The sequence below is a fragment of the Eriocheir sinensis genome, unplaced genomic scaffold, assembly GCF_024679095.1.
Source record: "Eriocheir sinensis breed Jianghai 21 unplaced genomic scaffold, ASM2467909v1 Scaffold72, whole genome shotgun sequence".
NCBI lineage: Eukaryota > Metazoa > Arthropoda > Malacostraca > Decapoda > Varunidae > Eriocheir > Eriocheir sinensis.
This window is the reverse complement of record NW_026112076.1, coordinates 394,934-416,570: the sequence shown is the minus strand read 5'-3', so window position 1 is coordinate 416,570 and position 21,637 is coordinate 394,934. Positions and strand designations below refer to the sequence as shown.

Sequence of the window (21,637 nt, the reverse complement as noted above, 5' to 3'; positions counted from 1 at the left end):
AACAGAATGTTGGGCTTCATTAAAAGAAACTTTTTTATTTAAGAATAAAGATGTAATACTCCTCTACAACAGTTTAGTCAGACCCCACTTGGAATATGCGGTACAGTTTTGGTCTCCCCACCATGCAAAGGATATTGCTAAATTAGAAGGTGTTCAGCGTCGGGCAACGAAAATTATCCCTTCCTTGCGCAACAAATCCTACGAAGAAAGGCTTTCTACCCTTAACATGTTCTCTCTTGAGAAACGTCGCCTCCGAGGAAAACTGATCGAATGTTTTAAAATACTTAATGGTTTCACGAATGTAGACAGATCAACATTGTTTATGATCGATGACACTTTGCGCACGAGGAACAATGGCGTAAAACTCAGATGTAGACAAGTAAATTCAGACTGCACCAAATTTTTCTTCACCAACGTTGTAGTGCGAGAATGGAATAAGCTCCCATCATCAGTGGTCCAGTGTAACACGATTGACTCCTTCAAAAATAAGCTCGACCGTCACTTCCTTCAACTTAATATCAACTAGAGTAGAAATGCAACGTTTTGGAGTCTTCTGATTAATGTAAAATCACTTAGGTTTAAGGACAGACCACCAAGTCTGGACCATGGGGTCTGTGTGGTCTGATTTTCTATGTAAATCTATGTAAATCTCTCTCTCTCTCTCTCTCTCTCTCTGATGTATTTATTTTCTTTACATCAATACATTATTTTAATTTGAATTTGAATTTTTCTCTATTGTTGTCCGTAAATGCTGGCAAACCACAAAGTAATCATATTATGTATTATGAAATAGATTTCAGGGTAGCATTGTTGGAATATATTAAGGAATTATCACCATAGTAAGCTAAAATAATAGGGCGAGGGAGTTTGCGCAACGCGCTGCTCGGATGGTCTGCCATGTACGTGCCAGCTTCGGCCGTTGGCGCGAAAACTGTGGGAAAGACAGGGACACTTCAGGAAGTCTCAGGCTGTTTTGGAGCCTTTCGTGGCTGTGCTAGCAAATAGCAGGTATGTAGTGATGTATTCAAGTGTGAGGATTACCTGTGGGCAAAGTGTAGGATGTCAGTGGAGTGTACAAGGAAAGGAAGAGCGTGATTGGAGAGAGTGTTGGACAAGAATTTTTAGGCGGCAGTGAATCTAGTCCTAGATCGAGTGTTTCTTCATCTGCTCTAGGGGCTATGTGAGTTGCAGCGGCTGTGCGAGAAAGACGCCTGTCTGCACTACGGTAGTGATAGGTGTGCTCGTCACCTCTTATCCAGAGATGACCCTACCGGGGTGGAGTGGAGTGGGGTGGGGCCTGAGTGGAGTGGTTCTTACCTGGTTGGGCTCCCGAGGGAACCCCACAATGGCTAGCACGCCAGCCCGGAAATTTTTTAAAAGAACAGAGGACTATAAACTGAAGAAATGGCTGGAAAGTGTGCTATACACCCAAAGTATGTACAAACATTTGTAGTACCAATACGAACACTCAAACACTGGTGGTCTGTGTTTGTAAAAAAATCTCAATGATTTGGTAAAAAATCTAAGCCCTTTTTTTAAAAAAAAAGTTCCCAGGTGGGTAGGTATCAGAGCCGGCGTGTGCCCCAACTCTATGCCTCAAAATGCCTTAACAATTTATAAAATAAAAATTCCGGAGGGGGCTCACAGCGCCCAATTCTCAATCAGCTGGTAAAAAAATTAAGGAGACTTTTTTTCAAGGCAAGGAGGGCCCAGTCAGGGAAGGATCAGGGAGCCGTGCATGGGCTTCCTGCGTTCACTTTTGTCCACGCAGGTTCCCCCCCTCCCACACACACACACACACACACACACACACACACACACACACAACTTCAGGCTTCAGTTTTCTGGATCCGTCTCTGGTTTGTATTGTGTCAATCATCTAGTGGCTTAAAATTACCTAGATGTCACCATGATACCTAACTAGTTGCACATGAAACAAAAATTCAAAAGATGCCACTATAAAAAAAAAAAAAAAAAAAAAATGGGGCTATGAAAACCCCCCCGCTGAGGGGAGTTCCTTGCCGTGGTAGCGGGGCTTGAAGCCTGGTCGGCAGCACCACCTACTTAGGTGGTCCGTCCACCTCTGTAGGGCTTGCTGTTTGTCGGCCAGAGTGGACTAAACACTCCCCCGTCACTACTGGTAATGGAGGCTTACCAGTGGTGACGTATGTGCCTGCCCGACTACCATCAAGGGCATGGCTGAGCCTCCCCACGTGTTTGCCGTGCGTGGCGTCCCGTACACTCCCCGCGCCCTCTCGTCTGGGAGTTGAGTCCACCGCGGGGCAGGGTGTAGTTCCCTTCGGTGGACAACACGCTCCTTTGGCGGGAGGGTTGGGGTAAGACGGGTGGTCTTGTGTGGCCCCGCTCTATCAATCGGCTGGTCATGCGTTGGCTAGGGTCAAGTGGCTGTTGTCTGGTGGGCACCGCAATGGTCCCGCGGCTGCCGCCTCACACCAGGCAGCTGCCATATACTTCCCCACTACCCCTGAGGCTGCTGTGAGCTGTTGCTCCAGCATTAGCCTCCCATGTTGGGCTCCGTGGTGGGTGGGGGGGAAGTGAAATAATTGTCACCTTTATGGCATCTAAATCCCTGAATTTACCTCGGCCTACATCCCTACCTGACCTCCGACCGTCCCCGGAAACCTCTTCTCGGCCTTCCTCATCGCCACCCTGGAGCCGTTTCAGGCTCCGAGTGGCACTAAAGGCATCTGCCTCTTCTTTCTTAATCCCCAGATTCGGTGGCTCCCGGACCAAGAGCCGGAAGCAGGGACCAAAGAATGTGCCAGTCTCGCAGAGTTCTCAAGTTGAGGTCCTGCCCGGTCTATTTGAATCTGTATCCTATGACAAATACATCACCGTAAAGTCCCTAGATGGTCGATCTGTTAATGATCTCGACATTTTCGAAGTCCACCGTGAACTTGTCAAGACTTGCGGCAGAGAGCCGAAGATGCTTCCGCAGGAGATGGCAGCCTTCTTGTGGAAGTCTCTTCTCCTGAAGAGAGTGAAAGACTCCGTGCCCTCACCTCAGTTCCCGGGGCTGCAGTATCATGTGCCCCCCATGCTACCATGAACCAATCGCGCGGCGTGGTATTTTCAAGAGACCTCCTTCGTTACTCGGAGGAGCGCCTGGTTAAGGAACTCGAGGAGTATGACGTTGTTGCGGTGAGGCGTGTCCACAAGAAAGAAGAAGGAGCACTGACACCCACACCCACACTATTCATAACTTTTAATCGGCTAGAGCTCCCTAGAACTGTAAAATTGGCATGGTTAAACCTTCACGTGAAACCATATGTCCCAAACCCCAGACGTTGTTTCCATTGCCAGTTATATGGACATGTGACTCGGACATGCCGCCGCCTGCAGAATGGTCTCCCTAAAGTATGCGTCACCTGCGGTAGGGATGACCATGGTGAGGAGTGCCTGGCCCTGTTCGGTGCTACCACTGTGCCGAGCCCCATCCAGCTTCATCGAAAGAGTGTGATCGCCTTAGATTTGAGAGAGAGGTGCTTACCATTCGAAATAAAGAGAAATTGTCTTTGTAGAGGCAAAGCGACTCGCCCTTACCAGGCTGTCTAGTCCTGGTAGAACCTATGCCTCAGTTCTCCAGTCACACGCTCAACGCCGTCTCAAAACCTCCCAGGATATGTCGTGCCCTGCAGCTCCCGTCGTTTCTGTGTCGACGCCTTTACCTGAAATCACACCAAATCGTGTCCCGCTCCGAACAGAGCCACAACAACAGAAACGTTCACGCAGTGAGGAGTCTCTCGATGAGACTCCCCCTACCAAGCTGCAAACTCCGGCGCCAGTTGTAGGATCGCCGGAGGTACAACTGGCGTCGGATGCTGCCTCAGCCCCTGCGCCAGCTGCTCCGGCTGTCTGTGGGCCGGAGTCTGCTGGTGCTCAGGCTTGCGGTGCGTCGCTGCCGGCGCCCGTGGCCTCAACCTCCGGAGAGTCTTCTCCGGGGACCTCCTCTGCTTCCTCCTCCTCTGCTGCTACCTCAGAGTGGAGGACGGTTGGGAGAGGCGGGAGAGGGAAGACGCCGGCAGCAGTCGCGGGCAGGAGGGTAGTTGAATGCCCCCAGCCTGCCAATCGGTCTGCGGTACATATGGTATCGCAACCAGCTACAGCTCGGACCAAGGGTCCTTTAATGAAGGGTGATGGCCCCTTTAAAGGAACCCAGTAGGTGCAGGGCGATTCCTCTCCGGAAGAGCCCCAAAGCACCTCACTAAGTAATCATCTTCAATATCGTGCAGTGGAACTGCCGTGGTCTGCGTGCCAATTGGGAAGAGTTGCTCAGTCTTATAGCCCGTTATTCCCCGGTATGCATTTGCATTCAGGAGACCATGGTAGGAGAAAGTACTCCTTTTGGGCCTCCTGGTTACCATATTTTATATTCTTATCCTCTACAAGACCAAGGGAATCGTGGCGGCAGTGCCATACTGGTCCGCCGTGATATCCCTTTCTCACGCGTAAGGTTGTCAGCTCCCTTCCAGGCGGTCAGCATCCAGCTCTTTCTCCCACGACAGTACACAGTTTGCAGCTTATACCTTCCTCCAAGCGCTCATGTAGAGAGGAGGATCTTGATAACTTGATCGCTGATCTTCCTGCCCCTTTCCTCTTACTAGGCGATGTGAATGGCCGTCATCCACTGTGGGGAGACTGCACCACTAACCCTCGAGGCGTGATGCTGGCATCTGTGGTAGAAGATGAGGAACTGGGAGTTCTTAATTCTGGAGATATGACGCACTTCCATAGCCAAACGGGTATTTTTACGGCTATCGATGTGTCTTTGTGTTCTTTTAATATTATTTTAGATTTCAACTGGAAGGTTTTACCGAACTTGCATGGAAGTGACCACTTCCCTATTGTTTTATAGTCAGCCAAGGGCGAACCACGCACTCGCCTCCCACGCTGGCGTATAGATAAAGCAGACTGGCAACTCTTCAAACAGCTAAGTTCCACTGCACGGTCTTTAGATGACTTCAGCAGCACTGGCGAAGCGGTGGCATATTTTACTACCTTACTACACTCGGCAGCCATATTAGCAGTTCCAAAGACGTCTGGTCACTTTCCCAGACGTCCCATGCCTTGGTGGACCCCTGAGTGCGCCGCTTCTGTGAAGGCAAAACGAGCCGCTTTCTCACGCCTCTGCCGACATCGTGGAGATCCACATTACTTAGAAGCCTTCAAACGGGCGCGTGCCCATGCCCGACGGGTCCTTAAAGAGGCCCGTCGTGCTTCGTGGAAGGCATACGTATCCACCCTAAACAAGGAGACGTCCCTAGCGCAGGTATGGAAACGAGTGAGGAAAATCTCTGGGAAATATACCGTCCCTTCCCCTCCTGTCCTGTCAGAAGCAGGCAGGAACGTGGCCGAACCTATTGCAGTTGCTCAAGTCCTTGCCCAACATTTTACAAATGTATCTAGGAAAGACACTACATCTCCTTCGGGACGCCATCGTCGGCGCTTGGAGTCTGCTGGCCTCAGTTTTGCTTCTAATAACGGCGAGTCGTATAATGCCCCTTTTTCTAGTCTTGAACTCCGTTCAGCTCTAAACCAGTGCCATGACTCGTCACCAGGTCCCGATGACATCCCATACTCCTTTTTACGTCATATTCCTGACGAATCACTTATGTTTTTATTGTCTCTTTTTAATAGAATTTGGTATACCGGTGATTATCCGTCTTCCTGGAGCGTTGCCGTTATTACTGCAATCCCTAAGCCTGGAAAGGACCACCGGCAGGCAACAAATTACCGTCCCATATCACTCACTTCATGCCTTTGCAAGGTTATGGAGAAGATGGTGAATGGGCGGCTCATGTGGTACTTAGAGAAAGGGAATATTTTATCACAAGTACAATATGGTTTTCGCAAAATGCGATCCACCTCAGACGCCCTTCTATCTTTGGAGTCATCTATATGTGAGGCCTTCGCCTCCAACCAACACCAAGTTACAGTGTTCTTTGATTTGGAAAAAGCGTATGACACTGCCTGGCGTCATGGCATCTTACTTTCCCTCCATGAGTTTGGTCTTCGTGGCCGGCTCCCGATTTTTATCAAACAGTTTTTATCGAATCGTTTCTTGAGGGTGAGGGTTGGAGACATGCACTCTGATGCTCTTCTTTTAGAAGATGGTGTGCCGCAAGGGAGTATTCTCAGTGTTACTCTCTTCGCCGTGGCCATCAACAGCGTTATTAGTGTACTACCAGAAGGAGTCCGAGGGAGTTTGTATGTCGATGACCTGTCCATCTCAGTCTCTGGATCCAGGATGTCACTGATAGAACGAAAATTACAGTTGGCACTTAACAGGATATCCACGTGGGCTGAAACTCAAGGTTTTCGGTTCTCCCAAACTAAGACTGTGGCCATGCACTTCTGCCGTATTCATGGAGTCCACCCGGACCCAGACCTATACTTCTACGGTCGCAGAATCTCATGTGTGGAGGAGACCCGATTTCTTGGGCTGATATTCGATGCAAGGCTGACCTGGGTCCCTCACCTCCGGTATATCAAGGCAACTTGTTTGAAGGCAATTAACCTCCTTAGAGTTTTAGCCCATACCTCTTGGGGTGCGGATCGCCAGACCCTCCTCATATTGCACAGATCACTTATACTTCCGAAACTGGAGTATGGGTGCCAGATATATTCATCTGCGTCGGATGCTCGTCTCCGTATGTTGGACTCTGTGCATCATGCTGGGGTCCGTCTTGCAACAGGAGCCTTTAGGTCATGTCCGATTGCTAGTATGTTAGTGGATGCCGGCATGCATTCCTTGGACCTGCGCCGGAGGTCTTTAATGCTGAGATGCTGGTATCGGACTCACCGCCTTCCAGATTCTGTGCCTTGTGTTACCGCCTCCCAAGATTCTCGCTCTCGCGTGTATGACGCTCGGCCGAGTTTCCCTAAACCTTTTGGATATAGGGTGCAGTCACTTATGGCAGCCTGGGCAGTTCCTCCATTCACTGTTTGTCCCCACCGCATCCCGAGGGTGGGCTATTGGCAGTTTCCCAGCGTAGAAGTGTGTAGACCTATAACGGACCAAAAGAGCTCCCTCCCCTGTTACACAGCACAGTCCTTATTTTTAGAGCACTTCTCTTCTCACGAGGGCTCTGTTCCCGTCTATACGGATGGGTCTAAGTCGGACACTGGAGCAGGCTTCAGTGTCGTCTTTCCCACCTTCTGCCGGGGCGTTAGCCTTCCTAGAGTGGCGTCAGTCTTTACGGCTGAAACTTCCGCTATCTTACTAGCTCTCAAAATTATGTTTAGTCTCCCCCAGAACTCCTTTACTGTTTATAGCGACTCTCGTAGCGCACTGGCTGCTATAGCGGCCCGTGATTACTGTCATCCCCTTATTTTATCGATTTTAGAATGGCTTTACTTATTAAACCGTCGAGGTAGTCGGGTGGCCTTTTGCTGGGTCCCGGCCCATGTAGGGGTTCAGGGGAACGAGCAGGCCGATCGGCTGGCCAAGGCGGCGGCTACCCGGCCTGTCCCTGCTGCTGCACCTCACCTTCGCCCACTTCCCTGCAAAGACTTGTACCCTAACATCCGAGCCACCGCTGATAGCGTGTGCCAGGCCAGATGGGAGGATATGACTGCCACCACCAAGATGGGGGAAGTCACGACCAGGGCAAGACGTCCGTGGTCTTACTCCCACATAAAGTGTCGCAAAACGGAAACCGTTCTGGCCCGCCTGAGGACGGGTCACACACGCTACACACAAGGCTTCCTCATGTCTCGGGGTGTGCAGCCTTACTGCGACGACTGCTTGGTCCCCATGACTGTCCGGCACTTGCTGGTCGAGTGCCCCAGTCTGCAGGACCTGCGTGAGCAGTACCTCCCCCGGTGTCATGTAGATGGAAATTTTTCCCTCTCCCTAATGCTGGGGGAAAAGGTGCTCACCCCGGGATATGACGTCATGGGGTATTTGCGGGAGGTGGGCGTTCTCCATCTCCTGTAGTCTTTTAAACGCTGAAGTTATTCTAATGGACCATTTTAGAACACTTTTTAATACCCCTCAACATACTTTGGTCCATGGATAGATTTTTCTAAACTAAGATTATTTTACTAATTTGCTTTCCATTTTATTACGCACTCCGGCGCCATATGACCCAAGATGTTGCGGCGCCACGAAGGAAATCCCAAATCAATCAATCAATCAATCTATGAAAACCCTGCCCGCACCACAAACGGGCAGCTATTTTCATCAGATATTGATGTGCATTTTTTCATAAATTTGGCCATTTTTTCCATCGCAATTATTTTCATTTTCCTCCCTCCTAACCTAACTAAAACGGTAATTTTTTACTTTAGCTACACCAGCAGAATAAACTATTTACGGCTTCATATTATAGTTGAGGGAGGTCTATAAATGTCCCTCAACTATAATATGAACCCGCAGATAGGAAAACGTAGGTATTTTTTTTTTTTTTTGTAAAGGTCCAGTATAACTCCGGCGCCTTAATTTTGGTCTATTTTCTTCCAAAACCTCACATAAGCCATGTATTCAAATATAAATAAGCGTTGTTCATTACCCCAAAACCGTGGTAAGACGCCCATATGTGGCGTTAGGTTATGTGCACCCGACTACCCCTTGATGTTAGTTTAGCGTTCCTAATGCTCCCCCGACATGCTCTTTTTTAATACTTTAGCTGGCGGCCTTGTGCCTCGCATGTCGGGGGGGGGGGGGGGGTCAAAAGGAACGCTAAACTAACATCAAGGGATAGTCGGGTGCACATAACCTAACGCCACATATCACTCGCCTACCTGGCCGTCTTGCCACGGTTTTGGGGTAATGAACAACGCTTATTTATATTTGAATACATGGCCGAAGCTCTTTTGTCATTAAGACACCCATTTATTAAACAGGTCTAACACCTCTACACTCGAGAACCCCGTAAAGTAAGATAAATATTAATTCAATTAATGCAATATCTTACCTTGTAATGGGGATAGAGACCCGGCGGGGACACTTATAGAAACCTTAACCATAATGTAAGACTCCAGTAAGGCAAACAAGGCCGTAGGTAAGGTAATCTTTTGGTGTAGCTAAAGTAAAATATTACCACTAAAACTAATGAATCCTAATCTAAAACAATCTAAAATAACCTATCCTACCTAACTTAACCTAAATTACAGGGCGAAGGCAATTTTTTTTTCATTTCCCCACCTAACCTAACCTAAAATAACCTAACAAAACCAAACCAAACCTAACCCACTAACCTAACCTGATTCGAAGTATTGGGGTGGTGGTGAGGGGCAAGTATTTTTTTTACGAACCAAAAAATTGCCAATTTATAAATAGCACATCGAAATCTATAAAAAGAAAGTAGTTTCAACCCGAAAATCCTAATCTGACCTCTGCTATAATAATTCTGCAAAATATTTTAGGCCAAGTATATACAAAGTTTAGATGATTGCCTTAATTATTGTTCACTAACCAAACCCAAGATTTCCTAAGCTAACCTAACCTAACCTTTCCAGAAATTACCTGCCAAAATGGAAGGAAGGGTTTGCCACCCCCTTCCTTGTTCAAGTAGTCATTATGGGTAAAAGTGTAGAGTCCTTTCTCGGCGTTATTACTGGTTTGTTTTTTTCCTCGTTTTCCCAGCACCAACAAACTTTAAGACGTGGCGGGAAGGCGATGTTTTAGGGTGGAGGAAGCCACATAGGGCAAATTTGGCAAGACCCAAAAAGTCTACTGTGAAAACTATAACATTTTTAGAGAAATTCCCCAAACAAGGAAAATCCCTATCTAGGGAAAATCCTCGATCATACAATGGTGGCAACGCTATGAGCCTAGAGTACCCCATGAGGGGACTGCGCTCCCAGCGACCCACCCTACCTAACGGAGGGGCTGTGCCCCCCTCGATCCACCCTACCTATTGGGGGGCTGCGCTCCCATCGACCCACCCTACTTTTGTTTTGTAAAGTAAACATGGAATTCAAAACATATCCGGAGCTACGCCCCCTTCCCCCCGAACCCCCTTGCCTATCTGGGGTACTGCGCCCCCTCGACCCCCTACCATTTGGTGGCTTCACGCCCCCTCGTCCCCCCTCTACCTAACCTAACCGATAGTCGTTTGGCCATGCAACTTAAGGACTTGGGTTTAACTTGACCTAACTGAGTCATTTTGGTGCGTAACCTAGGGACTCTCAAGTTAAACTTAACGTAACATTAACTGATACCTTGCCTTAACCTACCATCACCAAGTACATGTAATGCATGGTAATGTTGTGATATATATAGCTAAAGTAGAATATAACCGTAATTATGAAATAGAGTACTCCAAGATGTTAGAATAGGCAACGTTAAGTAAAAAAAAAGGTAAAGTGGGTGTATTCGCAGTGGCTGCGCGTGGCTGCGGCACTCATCTCCATCCCATTAGCCCTTGGAGCCTGTGGTGGGTAAGAACCCGTTATCTCGGGACACATGGCTGCAGGGAATGACATCCGGGTTTCCACAGTTTACCTTCCCCAGGTTTCCCCAGGTACCCGTTTATCGACCAACCCGAAAGGGATGGATGAACAGCTGGGTGGGCTGTACGCCGACTGCCCAGGCCGGGATCGAACCCGAAAACTGGGCCCGCAGATTTGTAGCCAGGCATGCTGACCACTGCACCACGGAGGCACTACATTATTGGGAAACTTCCATAGATGATGGTTTTCCTTTTGGGGAGCCTTTAAAAAAAAGTTTTTTTTTTATTTACCATAGACTTTTTGAGTCTTGCCAAATTTGCCCTTTTTGGCTTCCCACACCCTAAAACCTCACTTTCCTGCCAGGTCCCCAAGTTTGCTGGTGCTGGCAAAAACAGAATCAATGAAGCATGGCAGACGCAGAAGCGGCACAATAAGGCGAAAGGTATTTCACTTTATGTTAGAGGGTACCTAGGTGGCACTTCTCCCCACTTTCTGTTTCTGTTTTACGGGTGTGTGAAGGCTTGTGCCCGATTAGGCGGTGGGCCAGAATAGGCGCTCGTGCACCCCCCCCACAACTTGACTTCACTATGTTTTTCTGAAGCCTTATCATGTCCTGAACACAAAATCGAGACTTAACAGGAAAAAAGTTGGGATCCACTGTGTGTGGTGGGCCGATATGTGAGGGTACCCAAAATCGGGCAAATTGCGTCAGTTCCGCGACTCGATATTATTCTATATTTTCTCTTTGCTGTTACTCCACTTGTATTTATTGTATAAACATGGTTATGGTGTCAAATTAAAGAGAATTGAGTACTCCTTACAATGATGTATGATATTTAGAGGTTGTAAACATTTGTTGTAACTGCAAGATCATTTGTGTGCGGGTACCCGCCATTTCGAAACAAATTCCCCGGATTTGTTAAATTATCTTTTGATTGACAATAAAATCACTGGTGTTCACAAATGTGTTTAAATCGAATGTTCTTCTATTTGCAGAATCTCCTGAACAAGTGATGCTACATACTAAGAATACTGGGAATCACTCCAAGTAGACTCACTACGATTGACTACTATCCCGTCATTCCCAAACCCATCATCGAGTACAAAACAGTAGCAGAGTGCTTGAAGTGCGCAGAAAAGGCAACAAGTGAGGTCAACCAAATGTATGTGATAACCACATTTGATCTAGGAGTCTGTATGAAGGCTTATCCACTGATTTGGAGAGAGGTACGACAAACACATTATTCTGATCGGCAGTTTTCATCTCATCGGTGCTTACTTCAAAATGATTGGGAAGAAGCTGAGAGGCTCCGGGTTTTCTGATGTCCTCATTGAAGCAGGTCTTATTGCGTCTGGTTCACTGGAAGGGGTCTTGACTGGCAAACACTACGAGAGAGCGCTTCATTGCCACAAAGTAATAAAAGAGGCACTTGAACGACTACTCCTGGAAAAGTTCCACAAACAGAGACAAGAAGGTTCCTGTTTCGCTTCGTTGACGCCGGATGCACTTCAGAAGCTCGACTCGTTTTTGAAATGTCCTAATCCAGACACAATCGGAGCAATTTTGGAGGAGGAGAGTCTTGATCAGTACATCAAGGACTACATGGATTTTCGTGCGGAAGTTCGGGATGGAAGCCTTGGGAAAACTGCATCCTTCTGGATGTCCTACATGGACCATGTCTCCCTGGTGCAGTCCTTGCTGGAGGCCGTGCAGCAGAACAATTTCCATCTCTATGCGCATACTATGCACATGATGGCAGATTTGTTCTTTTCATTCGGAGGACATAACTATGCAAGGTACCTGACCTTCTTCTCTCTATATCTCGCAAACATAGAGAATTCCCACCCAGGAGCAACTCACTTGTTGAAATTGGGTGCCATCAGTGTCGCACGATCCTTCATACCAGGGAACCGCGCCCCAGTTGACAAGACTATGGAGGAAACGTTTATGCGTCACGCGAAGTCAAGGTCTGGTGGAGTTGGCGTAACTGGTCTTCTGACCAATTACAATGCCTATCAGAGATGGGTGAGGACAACGCACGCAAGATCTCAGTATGCCGACGTGACCTTTCAGATGGCAGGTTTGAAGAAGGAGGACTTGAGCAAACCAAACCCCGGGACCTGACTGATGCAGAAATAAGGAAAAGTGAGAAGACTGTGCAACAAGCTCTTGCTGCTTTTCGCTGCTTCACGAATCCCTTCGATGTGGAAATGAAAGAGCTATTGGTTGTTCTGTCGTCGGGTGCCGTAGTCCCTGAGAATATAGCCAGTGATATTTTGCACGCGGAGAAAGCTGGACAGAAAGCACGTGAAGAATTTGTGGCTCGCTTGGAAACTGGGAAAGACTTCTTCCAACCTGTGAAGTCCCTGAAATTGAAGTCATTCGAGGACATCAACAAGAAGGTCAAACTAAACGCAGCACAGAATCGGATGATGCAATACAAGGAACAATCGAACAGCGCCTTCTACTTCTTGGTCCAATCCCAGCAACAGGGAATACAGTTGGATTTGAAAGATCTCATGGCTTACCCTCTGACAACGATACCCTATAGCATCGGACTCCAGGGCACTTTCTGGTCAAGACTGACAAGTCTAAGGCATTGCACAAACTTTGTGAGAACAAAGAAAGCTTCCGCTTCCTCCAATCACAGAGACGCTGACCATAGTGGATGGTAATGTGCTGTTCTATTGCCTCACTGAAGTCCCCGGGAATTTCCGACAGATCTGTAGAAAGATATTCAATATGCTGCCAGATGGAGACTGTGTATTCAGCACAGACACATACAAAGAAGTATCCGTCAAGTCAACTGAACGGCGAAGAAGAGGCGTCTCTGAAAAGCTGATCATAGGAGGTCCTTCAACCAAGAAACCAGCCGACTGGAAAGCATTTCTTGCTAACGATGAGAACAAAAACCAACTGATAGATCTACTACTTGCACAGTGGAGCACTGAGGAGTATGCAGCAGACATGAGCGGGAAAGAACTGACGTTCTTTGCCCATGGTAAAGCTTACCTTCTCTCCTCCACAGACGGAAAGAATGTCACCATAACAGAAATAGTCGACTTGCACTCAGAACAAGAAGAAACCGACACGAGGATCATTCTGTACATCGAGTACGCGGAAAGACAAGGACACAAATATGCCAGAGTCAAGAGCCCAGACAGTGATATTCTTTTCCTGCTACTCCACTATGCAAGGAGTTTCCAGGATATCGTGGTTCTATTCGACACTGGCACTGGAAACAAACGGCAGATAGTGAACATCACGGACATGGCGCAGGAGTACACACAGACACACTGTACAGCACTGCTCGCATTGCATGCTTTCACTGGCTGTGACACCACAAGTGCACTGAAAGGTCATGGAAAAGTGAAGCCACTCAAAATCATCCAGAAATCACCAGAATATGAACACTCGCTGAGCCAACTTGGGGTTGATTGGTCTGTGTCGGAACAGCTGCATCAAAAACTGGAAGAGTTCACCTGTGCTGTCTACGGAAAACCACGCCTTAGGGATGTGAACGTTGTCCGGTACACAAAAATCAATGACGTCTGCTCTAAAGGAGGGGTAGAATCTTTGAAAAATGTAGATATGTCATCACTCCCTCCTTGTAAGAAAACACTCAGAGAACATGTCAACCGAGTAAACTACCAAGTCGCAATATGGCGGTCGGCACATCAACCAAACCCAGACATCCCAGATCCAGAACAACATGGATGGAGATTGGTACATGGGCATCTGCAACCAGTTTGATTCCAAGGAGAGGATATTCCTGCTCAGCTGGCTGATGTTCGTCTACAAACTGGGGATGATAGTGAAGATGATGATGACAACGTTGAAGACGTCGATGACGTGAACTCGGACCTTGATGTGTCGGACAATGACGAAGACTAAATGCAATTGGACATACATGGCTAGTGTCATATCACAAAATCTTGAAAAGTGTTTAAAGTTGAAAATACCATTACTCTTAACTTCATTAAGAACCACTGTCAATTGCAAAAAATTGTGTCGAAACGGAGTGTTCACTTCTTGTTTTTGTAATCGGGTGTACGAGTGTTTTTTTTTTTTTTGTGATGAGTATTGTATACGAGTTATACATGTGATACAGCATTTTAAAGGGCAGTTCTTCTTCTTTAAGTTTTAAAATTAAAAACAAATGATGTTTCTTTGTCCAATTCAAGCATTGTAATGTCATATAGAATATGGTGGGAAAATTTAACACAGATCTGGAGAAATTGTTTCAAAATGGCGGGTACCCGCACACAAATGATCTTGCAGTTACAATAAATGTTTACAACCTTTAAATATCATACATCATTGTAAGGAGTACTCAATTCTCTTTAATTTGACACCATAACCATGTTTATACAATAAATACAAGTGGAGTAATAGCAAAGAGAAAATATAGAAAATATCGAGTCGCGGAACTGACGCAATTTGCCCGATTTTGGGTACCCTCACATATCGGCCCACCACACACAGTGGATCCCAACTTTTTTCCTGTTAAGTCTCGATTTTGTGTTCAGGACATGATAAGGCTTCAGAAAAACAAAGTGAAGTCAAGTTGTGGGGGGGGTGCACGAGCGCCTATTCTGGCCCACCGCCTAGATCGGTTAGAAAAACAAACCAGTAAATACGTCGGGAGAGAACTCGGCACAATTACCATGAGGGTTTTGATCCCTTCACTTCTCACTTGTGTGGTTATTAGTGATCTATGATGCGTTATTAATAATAAAATACAGAAATACACCTTATAGTACTACTAACATGCAATACTGTTATGAATTTAGTGACAACGAAAATGTATATAGCTATGTATTTTTCTTTAACTGGGATGCATTCTGCTAAAAATGCAGTGTTTGCAATTTCTTTATGGCATTTCTGCCAGAAACATCACTGGTATTATTTCTACTTCCCCATATGCATACTAAGCCTGTTAATATAGCTGCAGTAGTTTTCATGTGTGTAGTGGTAAAACCACTTTTGTCTGTAAATTATCAGTTACTGAATAGTAACTAGTTTTGAAGAGGTCAGATAGAATGTTTTCAAACTTAGGAAATTAATGTTACTAGGATGTGATGTGAAATTTGCACAGACAGACCATTAGTAACAATTAATTTCAGGAAGAGCGTATCCTGCTACTGTATGGGCTGGATCAACCTCAACTTGTAACTGGTGGTAGCTACTCCATCCATTAATTCTTTCCCTCTGTTGAGACAACTTAAAGTGAGTATGTATATATAATGTCTTATTGAATGTTCTATCTATGCATGATGTACTGCTTCAAATTTACTTTACAGACCTTTAAAGTCTGACTGATCACCTATATCACTGTCATACTGAAACTCTCTTCAGAAGGCAATTTTTTGCTACTTTGTGTTGTGTGTAATCATTGAGCTCGTTTGTGTTGTAGTATGTAATCTTTAAGCTACTCTGTGTTTTGTGTAAACTGCAGAACTACTTTAATTTGTTTTGTGTACTCTAAACTAATATATTTCATTTGTTATCTTTCAGAGTACTAAACCACTACTCTAACTCTCCTATTTTTCCCTGACTTTTGATCACAGTCTCTTCTCAATTAATTATGTCTTACCATAAAAGATACAGGCAGATACAACGTGAGCTCAAGGAACTGTTGGTTAGTAGTAGTGAAGAGGAAGCTGACTGGGTTCATCAAAACACCAAAATTCCCAAACTTTACCATAATAACTCTGACCCATCTTTAAGCTTTTCTGACCAGGACAGTTGTGAAAGTACATCCTTATCCCCCTTGATAGTAACTGCACCAGAAGAATTAAGCACAGATGATGAGAGTCACCACCATATATCTGATTTGGCACTTGAAGAAGGATTAGCTTTATGGGCATCAAAAAATAACATTACACGCCAGGCAGCAAATGAATTATTGGAGCTGTTGAGGAATAATGGGCATAATCTACCTAAGATTCACGCACTTTGATGGAAACTCCAAGGTATGTAGAGGTATTAGAAAAATGTGGAGGACACTATTATTATTTTGGGATTGGTTCATGTTTGCAAAATATATTGAAGACTCATCCAGCATTTGTAAAAGAAAATGATTCGGTTAAACTCAGTGTAAACATAGATGGTATTCCTTTACATAAATCAAGCAATGAACAGTTCTGGCCTATACTGATAAAGTTCAGCTGCTTTAAGCCAGCATTAGTTGCTCTGTATTGTGGAAAGACTAAACCAGATTCTATTGACAGTTTTTTGGAAGATTTTCTTCAAGAATATAAGCAACTTTCTGAAAATGGTTTAGTTTTGAAGGAAAAGACTGGCAGTAAGAATAGTTGCATTTATTTGTGATGCACCTGCACGCTCATTTATCAAATGCATAAAAGGGCACAATGGGTATTACTCATGTGAGAGATGTGAAATTAAAGGAACCTGGCAATCACATGTTCTTGTATTAGACTCTGCACAACCCTGTAATGAAAGATCTGATGAGAAATTCAATCAGGAACAGTACAGGAATTCTCATCAGTTAGGAAAAAGTCCTTTGATTCAGTATGGAATATCTTGCGTGAAAGGGTTTCCACTGGATTACATGCATATGATTTGCCTTGGTGTTACCAGAAGAATGCTACTTTTCCTCATAAGAGGTTCTAAGAAATGCAAACTCTCTCAGCTTCAAATAAGTTTAATTTCTTCTTCTTTAGAGAGTCTTTCCAACTAACTACCAAGTGAATTTGCTAGACAGCCACGATCACTATACTTTAAAAAAGCCTTTCTGGTCTCTCCGGCGCGGCTGAGGAACTCCTCCAGCGTTGCTGCTCAGGTGCCCACCACGGTGATGGCTATGTGTCTCGCTTTGTTAAGCATCAATGAAGTATGTAGTAAATACTAAATGCAACAACAAAGCTGTATACGTTTGTAATCGTCAAGGTGTTTGTTCTAAAAGCAAATGACCATTATGTTTTTTTATTGGATGTGACACCTCAGCTCTGCGACGCTGCCGGCCCACGCAGCACATGGGTCACCTGGCTGGCGGGTCAAGGAGGGGGAAGAAGGGAGGAGACGAGGGGATTATCCCATTGTGAAGGACAGGCCGAACTGTCAGGGAAAGAAGGAGGAGAAAGGTGGGAAGAGAAGGAAGGAGATGGGAAAGAAAACAAGAATAGAAACAGAGAGGAAAAAAGAGGAATGTGATAAAGGGAAGATACAAGTTAACAAAAAAAAAACAGTAAAAAACAAAGGAAAAAACAAAGAATTGACGAAAATGGGGAGGAAGAAAGGAAGAGAATAGAAGAAAAAAAAAGAAACGAAAGAGAAAAGAGGATAAAAATGAGGAATAAATTTAATGAGAAAGAAGAAATAAGAAGATAAAGAAAGAAAGAAAAAGAAAGAAAGAAAGACACATGAAAGAGACAAAACAAATCAAATAAAAAGCAAAGGACAGAAGATAATCATTAAGGGAAAAAAAAGAAAAAAATAGATTAAATAAGAAAAAACACAAAATAAAAAAATTAAGTGTGTGTGTGTGTGTGTGTGTGTGTGTGTGTGTGTGTGTGTGTGTGTCCTTGTCCATTAACATTCCAATTGACAAAATACATAAAGTGCAGATAGGGCAACATTCTCTCTCTCTCTCTTTGTGCGGGGGTGACCACACCCCACTTGGAGTCCTCTTCGCACCTGGTGCCTGCCACACCTTTTAATCCCCTGCCTGAAACAAGGTGTGGAATGAGATTAGAGCTGGATGTGAGGGAATGGGTGGAGTCGGATTAATGCCCTGCTTCCTCCACTCTTCCTATCCACATGAATCGGTCATTCCTGATTGTTCCTGCATCATGGAGAGACCTGCCGCCACCCTCAGAGTGCTCGTCTTCGCAGCCAAGAAAGGAAGTGATTTACAACGTAAATCGATATTTCTTGGATGAGAAAGCCAACTGAGGACCTTTACTGCCAGTCACGCAAGCTCTTGCTCGACAGCCAGTGCCACTAAAGTAAGCCAAAGTACAGTTAAAAGAATTTGCTCAAAACTAAACCAGCAATGGGAGACAGAAGATGAACATCAAAAGCCTGTGTTCCATTCACCGAAAAAACTCAGCCGGCAACAGTGACAAATTTCGATGATTTTGATCAGTGTGTCCTGAGAAGAACTGTTTTGGAGTTATATGAAAGGAAGGAAATCCCTACAGTTTCCAAAATCACGGAGATTCTCCGGGAAAAAATATCCTACAAAGGCAGCGTCGAGTCCCTTCGAAAAGTATTATTGAAAATAGGATTTAAATTTTCGAAGATTGATGGCCGCAAGTTCCTTATGGAGCGAAGTGATGTGGCACTGACTCGCACCAGATTTTTAAGACAAATGCGGCAGTGCAAACAGTCATTTGAAAACTATGTTTACCTTGATGAAACATGGGTAAATCAAAACTACACTGTCGGAAAATGTTGGATTGACACCTCTTCTGACAAAGCAACAGGAGTGAACCCGCCTACTGGTAAAGGAAGCAGATTGATTATTGTCCATGCAGGAACCAAAGAAGGGTTTGTTCCGAATGCAAGGCACATTTTCCAGGCGAAAATGACGGCGACTACCACAAGCAGATGAATGCTACAGTGTTTCAAGAATGGTTTGAGACTGCTGCTCCCAAATATCCCCAGAACTCAGTCATTGTAATGGACAATGCATCCTATCATTCTGTTCATCTAGAAAGAAACCCAACTACAGCATGGAGAAAAGAAGCCATTAAGGAGTGGCTGATAGCGAAGGGAGCACAACCACGGGACGACATGCTGAAGGTGGAGCTCTATGACCTTGCAAAGAAACTCTGCAATGGCAAGAAAACTTATGTCATCGATGCTATTGCTGCAGAGGCAGGACATAAGGTTGTACGGCTGCCCCCATACCACTGTCAGTATAACCCGATTGAGCTCATCTGGGCTCAGGTCAAGTGTTACGTTGCAAAGAAAAACACTTTCAAATCTGCTGAACTGAAGCCTTTGGTTGAAGAAGCTGTCGACAGTATAACACCAGAAAACTGGAAGCAGGCAGTGAGGCATGCAGAAGAGCTTCAAGAACAAGATGCAAGACAAGACATAGCGGTTGAGAGATTTGTGAAGTCATTCGTTGTCAACATCGAAGAGAGCTCAGACGACGAGTTATCTGAGTAAGCACCAGAGAGGATTAGGCCTACAGGGGATACCTCTATAAAAAAAAACGCGCCTATGACTTTTACCCCAGAGGTGGTGTGGAAAAAAAGTCAAAATGATTATCATAATTATCAATATTATTATTATTATTATCATTATTATTATTATTTTAATTATTATTATAATTAATAATTATTACCATTATTATTTTTATGATCATTATTACAATTATTATTATTATTATTATTATTATTATTATTATTATTATTATCGTTATTATTACTATCATCATTACGATAAACGTGCATCCATCCATCAGAGAGAGAGAGAGAGAGAGAGAGAGAGAGAGAGAGAGAGAGAGAGAGAGAGAGAGAGAGAGAGAGAGAGAGAGAGAGAGAGAGAGGGGGGGAGGGCGGAGCTCTAGAGCAATTAGGGCGAGGGAAAGCTCTCTAGGGATCGTCAAGCTATTTTTAGGACAGCTATGGGTGGACGAAACGTAGAAGTGGCAACGCTCAGACGGGCTCCACCTCAGGTCGGACCACAGCCTCCCAGACCACAAAGGCTTTGGGAGAGTATAGCTGTAATTGATCGCTGGAAGGCCACCGAATTTAGACAGTATATATTATACACAAGTATTGTTGTCCTGAAAGATGTTGTTCCTGATATTATATACAAAAACAGTCTTTTGCTTACTGTGTCCTTATCAGTTTTATTGAATTCCAATGATGAAATACGAAATTCTTACTTACCATATGCAAGAGAATTACTTAAGTGTTTTGTACAACAGTGTCGAGATATATATGGTCAAAGTTTTATTGTATATAATGTTCATAATCTTCTTCACTTGGTAGATGATGTAGAGAATTACCAGTGTTCCCTTAATGACATTTGTGCTTTCCCATACGAGAATGAACTTCACAAAATAAAGCAGTTAGTGAGGTCATCAAACAATCCAGTTTCTCAAGTTTTCAAAAGACTTGCAGAAAAGAAAATGTTTAATGAATCAAAAGTGACAGAAGCTAATCACAGAATATATATATCTACAAAATACAAAAATAATTGTTTCATGTTAAAAAATGAAGATTTTGTGTTCCTTAGGAAACTAAAAAATTATGTCTACTATGAATGTGATGTTCTTCGTCAAAGCCAAACTGAATTTTTTTTTACTGAACCATGCAATTCTAAACTCATTAACATTGTGTTTATGAAAAATAAGAGTAATTTAAAAAAGAAAGTAATTCACTTAGAGCAGCTGCATAGAAAGGTGATAAAATTGCCATACAAAGATGGTGTTGTTTTAGTACCAGTTGTACATGACATTTTCAGTTAGGTGGGCAGTTGTACATGGTGTATTCTCATGACTGATATGTGTTTACTAAAGAGAAGTTAAGCAAAACGTTTCAGATCTGCAGGATTTTAGTCTTCATACACAAGTTGTATTTGTTATGTATCTCTCTTATGGCCATTGTTCTTTATCTCAAAACTGTTCATCTGCATCTTCACTCTCCTATTCGTATCCCTTATGCCTTGTGTGCCAGTACAGCCCGGAGTGCTGCTCTTCGGCTTATGAAGAGGATTTTGTCAGGTTGAGACATGGGTAATTGTTTCTATACTACATTTAAAATATAGAAACTAAGTTGTTATTCTTGTCATATACCTATCTGAAGAGGTAAAACTGCCAACATGCCTAGCTTTTAAATATTGTATTATTCGTACTTGAATATCTTACTGCTGATGTTATTAATGAAACAAAATATGCAAAGCATGAACATAGCCCATTGATTAATTATATTTTATATTTAGAATGTGGAAACGAGCAGTTTGGTTGGAGGGTAAGAAAGAAGAAGAGGGTGTGGTGCCATCCAGCTGGGTATTAGAAGAGAACCAAACCTTGTTTTGGCCACAAGGAGTTAATGCTGAGAATGCCCTTCAAAATCAGCAAGAACCAGACCCTGCATCATGGAGAAAGTTTATGTTGAAAAAGTGAAGATCACTTCTGGTTGGTTTTTTACTATTATCTTGCTGTTATTGGATGACGTTCACTTTCATGATTATTCACCTCAGAAATGCTCATTTTTGTTGCCTTTTAGCTGTACC

General features: G+C 44.4%; 1 long non-coding RNA gene across 1 annotated transcript; it reads left to right on the top strand.

Moving 5' to 3' along the window:
• The first annotated feature begins 772 nt into the window (after positions 1–772).
• LOC126994089 (uncharacterized) lies at positions 773–16,347 on the top strand. Its single transcript, XR_007748794.1, has 4 exons — positions 773–1,008; positions 10,783–10,861; positions 15,547–15,649; positions 15,938–16,347. It is a non-coding gene; the product is annotated as an uncharacterized LOC126994089 (long non-coding RNA).
• Positions 16,348–21,637: the final 5,290 nt, after the last annotated feature.